General features: G+C 34.9%; 1 long non-coding RNA gene across 3 annotated transcripts; it reads left to right on the top strand.

Moving 5' to 3' along the window:
* Window positions 1–633: 633 nt before the first annotated feature.
* LOC120636916 lies at window positions 634–3,335 on the top strand. Of its 3 annotated transcripts, none has more exons than XR_005659415.1 (5): window positions 634–989; window positions 1,174–1,276; window positions 1,361–1,438; window positions 2,152–2,794; window positions 3,132–3,335. It is a non-coding gene; the product is annotated as an uncharacterized LOC120636916 (long non-coding RNA). The 3 variants fall into 3 exon arrangements; XR_005659413.1 differs by having other exon boundaries at window positions 1,085–1,276; XR_005659414.1 differs by lacking the exon at window positions 1,174–1,276.
* The last annotated feature ends 4,255 nt before the right edge of the window (window positions 3,336–7,590 follow it).

Genomic DNA, 7,590 nt, shown 5'->3' with positions numbered 1-7,590 from the left:
TATGTTTGTGTGACTCTACCACCGGTTCGGAAAGCAGATTCTACCGAGAAGAGCCGGCAAGAAACTCAGTAGTTGCTCTTTTCCAACATCAACATTTACAATCATTTTGCTATCTTGCGGGAGATGAGAGCGAGTCTGGCTGCTTCCATTCTACCTTGTCATTGAGGAATTCATCAAATGTATAGCTGTACTAGATGCGTTTTTACACATTTTTTAAATGTATGCATTGGTAGGTCAAGAATTTCCTTAGGAATCATGTTGTAAAAGCGTATACTCAACCCCACAAAGGAGTTCTGCACCTTTCGCAGACGATATGCAGATATCACTAATTTATGACCGTTTCTGGTAAGTCGATTGTTAATTTCAGCTTTTGATTTATAAAGAGTAATATTTTGCCTCACAAAGACTATATTATTATAAATGTATTGCGAAGCTACTGTAAGAATACCTATTTGTTTAAATTTTTCACGAAGCGATTCGCGTGATCCAAGTTTATATAATGATCGTACGGCTCTTTTCTGTAGTATAAATATACTTTCAATATCTGCAGCTTTTCCCCACAGCAAGATCCCATAGGACATAATACTGTGATAGTATGCGAAATAAACAAGCCTATTGAAAAATAAATACCAATCTGACTTGAAACTGCTGAGTGCGCTGTAGCCTGTATGCGACTGACACTTCAGTACGTTGGTATTTAGTCTATTCTGAGGCTGTATGGTCAATGATCTTTGCCTGTCCTGAGAGGAATTAAAAAACAATATTAGTCTATTGTCTGGTACTACTCTCTAGTATAGTGTACAATCTATGGGTACTGCAGTGGTAAAAATATGAGTTTCGTAATTGTGGAGAAAGAAGGACTCTATTCTATTGTTGTTAAACATGGCAGATAAATATAGAAAGTGTGTGAAGTGTGGTGTATCTGCTGCGTAAGACCCACTTACTTTTCATTCTTTCCCGAGAGCTGGAAAGGCATCTAATTTAGCAAGGTAGGTAATATAGTTTATGTAATTATCACTTCGCCGTTTTATTAAATAACTAAAATATTTCCTAAAAACACCATTAATTTCTTTAACTTCTAAAGTGGTTGAAAGTTGAAAATATTGCTGAAGTGGAGTTGAAAGACTTGCACAAGAGCCATAAGTTATTGTGTAGTAAGCATTTTGATCGCAGTGCCTTCACGAATGAGACGATGAAAAGGTTAAATCCTAATGCTGTTCCAAATTTGTTGTTCCCACCATTATTAGCGGAATTGTCACAAATGGAAGATTCAGCGGTATGATATTTAACACTTTTTTGTTAATTTTACAAATTTTCCTTTAAAAAAGGGTTGTAATTTTATCTGCATTTTTTATTTCAGAGAACTTCAGTGTCTTCGCAATCTTTTACACAATATCTGCCTAACTCGCCTCTAAAAGGTCAAACACTGCAATTGGACGTAAGTATCATGCATCATCTATAGACTAAAACAGTACACTGCTAGACCAAAGCCCTCAAGAGGGAAGGGTATGTCTATAATCACCATGCTGGGCAGACGGGTTATTTATTGCATTACTATGAATAGTTTTGCCCGCAGCTTCACTCACATTCAAATAGATAAATGTATATTATTTTTTATTAGTGTACTACCTGCTGTATACTGTATTGCTATTTAATGGTTAATATATGATAAACTTATAAACTTATGAGATTTTAGAGGAATGTGCAGCGTCCAAATAAACTCATGTGAGTTTCAGGATGCGAAGATTAATAATTTTAGTAGTTTGTGTAATAAAAAAAAAAATAAATAAAATAAATAAATAAAAAATAAAATTCAGGTTTTTTTTCTACTGGAAGAAATCTTGTTTTCTTCATTTGTGACAATTTGCATTCAAAATTTTCATGATGATCACTTGAACAGTGAGTGTGAAAGTGTAACAACCAAATAACCTTGTATTTGTATTTTTATTATTATTAGTTTGGATGTTCTGTTATGCTTCATAACAATGTTTTTTCATAATCTTCACCGACATCATCATGCATGCAACTTTCAGGCATGTGGGTTCCATCACAATGTTACTCTTCACCATCAACGCAAGTGATTTGTAATTGCTAAACAAAGTAAAATATACAAACTGTAATATAAATTAAATGGATATTTCTGTATTCCAGATTACTTTTGTGACTCAACCTGTCAATTTGAAGAACACAAAAAAGGCAAAAATTCTGCAGCAAGTAGAAAATCGCTATTAGACTCTCTCTCAAAGAGTGAGTACTTAGAAAAATTAAATGAAAATTTAAAACCTGCATTTGGTGTGCTTTTACAAAGCCAAATGGTTAATACACCTAGAAAATTAAATGGTCGTTGCTGGACTCTAAATGAAAAAATCATAGCACTGGCTATGTATAAAAAATCCAGTGCATGCTATAGATTGCTCAGAAGATTGTTTTGCTTGCCAAACCCTGGTACTTTAAAAAGTCTTTTAAATTAAGTAAATTTACCTTGTGGAATTGACAGTAAAGTTATGGCAAATTTAAAGGAAATTACACTAACACAGTCAAAAACTGATAATTTGTGTACATTAATGTTTGACGAGATGGCAATTCGAAAAATAATCGTATGTTATATAATCCAAGAACAGACAAGATTGAAGGATACCAGGATCATGGTTCCCAAGGTAGAAGCCAACAAATAGCATCACATGCATTGGTTTTTATGTTGGTAGGATTAAGAAAAAGGTGGAAGCAACCAATAGCCCACTATTTCTCAGGAGAATCGGTAACAGCTGATAGACTTCAAGCAATTATTAAAGAGGTGCGTAGATAAACACTAATATTTCATAACTGCTCCCTTTACTAAACTTTGTAGTTATTCCATATACAGTAGAAGTAGGGGTGAGAAGTATGATCAGCAAAATTTCAATTACCTTCTAAAAGATATCTTGAACAATTACTGTAATATTTTAACATATTAACTTTAAATAATATTAAACCTATACATAATAACCCTACCTCTTAAATCACTCGATCTAATGATGAAACCAGTTGTTTTAAAGATATAAGCAGAGGAACAGATGGTGGAAAGTACCTTTGTATTATTCTATGCAGATACCTGTTTTATATGTATTTAATCACATTTTTGTTTATTTTAGGTATTGTCAGAATGTTACTTAAACAATTTAATAGTTGTAGCAACAGTGTGTGACATGGATGGAGTAAATGTAAGAGCCATAAATTCCCTAGGGTCCACACTCAGTGGCGTGCCTAGGGTTTTGAGTTTTAGCAAGCCCAGTTACCTAAAGGACAAATTTAACTCGTCATGATCTCTAAGTCACCATTCTTGTTGTGATAAATGACAAACAATATCAACAAATCTTTGAAAAATACTAGGTACGATTAAGTTAGCACGCGAATTATGATAAAGAAGTTTCTATGCAATGTTTGCCAACATTAAAAGTAATCATAGAAATCCCAAGTGTTTCTTTGAGTTCTGCTCTCTTTAATTCTTATGATGACTAGTAATTTATGTCGTAACCAGCCGTGTTCCAACCATTCTTTTCATTAGAAAAAAAATATGCAAAGCCAACAAACAATTTTTAAATAAAATAAATTTACCTGTTGTTCGCCAATTATTTTTTGATTTCACCACAGAAACAATTTGCACACAATTGGAGCTCATATTTAACAATATTTACTATAATTTGTAAGAATATTCAACTCAAAAAAAACAATAAACTGCTAACTAGTTATTAATCAATAATAATGAATCTGTTAAGTGTCAACTAGTTGAAGCGCAAATAATAACACGCGTGAAGTTGTTTCAATTCGCTCGCTGGTCATCTTCACTAACTTCAACTCGCAATCTGGCATTTGATCTCCATACTAAATTATAGCTTCAACTCGCAATCTGGCATTTGATCTCCATACTAAATTTCCTCCTTCTCCTTTTAGATCTACTGTCTAGGCTGTTGAAGTGTTTATAGGCTTTAAAACAGGGTTTGGATATACATTCAATTTAACTGAAGTATACTGCTACAATACTCGAAAGCAACTGTACCAGCGACGCTGTACTGTATTGCCAGTGAACAAACTTTTACTAAGGGTAGAAACTGTTACTTCCTAAAGTTGTATAATTTTAAACACTAACTCTTTTGATCACATTGTCCGTGCAGTCCTGGCTAGGAATAAGACTGCTCCAGATCTTTCCGTGGTGATGGATGGAAAAGGATGATCACTTGTGATGATGGAGCGACTAAACTGGAGAGCTCTACAGATATTCATGTAAACAGCATAAATAACTTTGATAAAACCTTAAACAATGTTTTTTACGTTCCGTAGTGGTCTGCAAAATTTGACAGTTGTAGTATACAACACCAGCCTGTTATATCTGCTAATCTATGTGGGTGTATATAGAATGCAGTAGCGTGCATTGAGGCTATGTATAGGGTATGCAGATGATATAAAATGAAGAATTAATGAAAATGAAAATTAAATAAACATTTGCATATACTTTACATACCCTCTATGCACGTCACTGATAGAATGAATGTTTTGTTTTGCAAAAGAGCAATCGATGACTTTCCTACTTCAAGCGCAGGAAGTCAATATTGCAAAGTTAGTTAAGTCTAATAATACTTAACATGAATGTGGTATAATTTAATAGTAATTGGTACTTTTTATTTTTTTGTTGTACGTTGGTAGCATTAAATTGTCACTCAAGATGTCAACCGTTGAAAGATGTAATGTCAGTCAGAGTTGTCAAACGTAATAAAAGATGTACGCCGTGTTTTGTTTTTGTTTCCATCAAGAAATATAAAAAAGTGAGTGTTTCGCCCCAATTCTTTGAAATATCCCACAACTTATGGGGGCTCGTCCGGGATAGCCCAAAAATTTGAGGCGAAACGAAGACTAAAGATTCGAAGATTCATCGCAAGTCATTCGACGAAAGTGCCGGTGCGCCGCCATTGTTGCCATTGGGGACTGTTTTACCGACCGACGCGGTAGCGACAACATACGTAAAGATTGCTTTGACATTGCGTACTACTTTACCGACCGTCATGGTAGAAAATGTTGCTAGCTCAAGAAAAAATCTACTAAAATGGTAGCTTTTTAATTTGGACTTTAAGATTTATTTTAAAGACTGAAGACTAAAGACAAGACTAAATGAGTCCAACTAAGCCAACATTTTGCACGACGACTAAGAGACGTAACGCAAAGAATTTAAAGACTAATACTAGTTTAACAGCCACGATGTCGCCGAATAAAGACGAAAAGGGAAGTGAAGAAGACGAACAAGAGTTAGATGTACAGATTTCATTTAAGGATTTGGAGAAGTCGATGAACATTTTTACCGGAGATGACACCTACCCTATTGAGACATTTATCGATGAATTTGAAGACACTGCCCAAATTATGAAGTGGACTAAAGTGGAGAAGCTGATTTATGCAAAGAGACTTTTAGGCGGAACTGCCAAGCTATTTTTACGATCGTTGGGAAAAATAAAGGACTATGCAAATTTGAAAAGGGCGCTTAAGGAAGAATTTGGACCCAAGATTAACAGCGCAATCATACACAAGAAACTTGCTTCGCGTAAGATGAAGAACGACGAAACCTACCAACAATATTTTCTATCTATGAAGGAATTGGCACTTCACGGTAAAGTTGAAGACGCTGCACTGATCGAGTATGTCATTGATGGCATCCGTGACTTAGAGACCAATAAAGTTATTTTATATGGTGCTACAGACATAAAAGATTTTCGTAAGAAGTTGGATATCTACAGTGACTTCAGAAAGAAGATTTTTAACAAACCTGCACAGTCTGGTCAATCATCTGGGCATCATTCAACCCGCAAGACGGCTCATGTGAAAAGGTGTTTCAACTGTGGCGAACTAGACCATCAATCGCCCGCATGCCCAAAAGGAATAAAATGCTTTAAATGCAATGAATTTGGACACAAATCCACGGAATGTACAAACAAAGCGAAAAAGACGCTGAATATTCAGAATAAAAATGAAGAAGAGAAGGTACCCTATAAAAAGATAAAGATTAATGGAAGGGACTTCGTAACCCTAATAGACACTGGAAGCGATATTAACCTTATAACAAAATCAGAATTTGAGAAGATTGAAGAAGGAATCGAAAACTATCAAACAGAATCAACGTGTATTACAGGAATAGCAGTATTTCAGAAAATTTATAAGAAACTATTCCCTAATTGCGAAACCGATGACAGATTTATTAAAGAAAGATGCGGTATTCAATTTTGATGACAGGTGTGAAAAAGCTTTTATGGAATTGAAACAAATATTGTGTAGTTCACCAGTTCTCCGAATATTCAACCCAGATTTAGAAACAGAACTACACACCGACGCAAGTATAGATGGATATGGAGCTGTTATTCTACAGAGAAGCCCTAAAGACAATCAATTTCACCCCGTACACTATATGAGTAAAAAAACTACTCCAGCTGAAAGAAAATACCACAGCTATTATTTAGAGATTTTAGCTATTGTTGCTGCTATAAAGAAGTTCCGAGTTTATCTTCTGGGAATACATTTTAAAATAATCACAGATTGTTCTGCTCTAACTATGACACTACAGAAAAAGGACTTACCTCCGAGAGTCGCTCGTTGGGCCCTGCTTCTTGAAGAATATGACTACAAAATCGAACATAGACCAGGTACACGAATGAGACACGCTGACGCATTAAGCAGATATCCTGTTTGTATAATACTCACTGAAACAACTGCTCGTATAAGGAAAGCACAGAACGAAGATGACTATGTGAGACTGATTAAGAAAATTTTAGAAACAGAGAACTACCAAGATTATACCATACAGAACGAAAAAGAAAGATGGAAGTAAATTAATTGTTGTACCTAAGAAAATGCAGTATGAGATAATAAGAAAAAATCACGAAAAAGGACATTTTGGAATTTTAAAGACTGAAGAATTAATTAATAGAGAATATTTTATTGAGAATTTAACTGAGAAGATAAGAAAAGTCATAAATAATTGTATTGAATGCATTCTCATATCGCACAAAAGAGGTAAACAAGAAGGATACTTACACCCGATAGACAAAGGTGATGTCCCACTATCAACATACCATGTGGATCATCTAGGACCAATGACTTCAACTCACAAGAATTACAAATACATCCTTACTGTCGTGGATGCTTATACAAAATTTACTTGGATCTACCCTGTTAAGACTTTAACCACTGATGAGACGCTAGAAAAACTAAGATTACAACAACAAACTTTTGGAGCACCTGAAAGAATTATTACGGATCGAAATGCTGCCTTTACTGCAAACGACTTCCAAGAGTATTGTAAAAGTGAAAATATAACGCACTATACCATTACCACTGGACAACCCAGAGGAAACGGCCAAGTTGAGCGCGTCCACCAGATCATCATCGCCATGTTGAGCAAACTTAGTGCTGATGACCCGACTAAATGGTATCGCCGTGTGTCCAAAGTGCAACGATGTCTGAATGGAACATACCAAAGGAGTATAAGAATGACACCATTTGAGCTACTTTTTGGCACTAAAATGAGGGATAAAGATGATGAACTTCAGAAATTAATAGAAGAAGAAAACA

The sequence above is a fragment of the Pararge aegeria genome, unplaced genomic scaffold (assembly GCF_905163445.1).
Source record: "Pararge aegeria unplaced genomic scaffold, ilParAegt1.1, whole genome shotgun sequence".
NCBI lineage: Eukaryota > Metazoa > Arthropoda > Insecta > Lepidoptera > Nymphalidae > Pararge > Pararge aegeria.
Note: the sequence above shows the minus strand (reverse complement) of the source record. Positions and strands in the feature narration are given on the sequence as shown.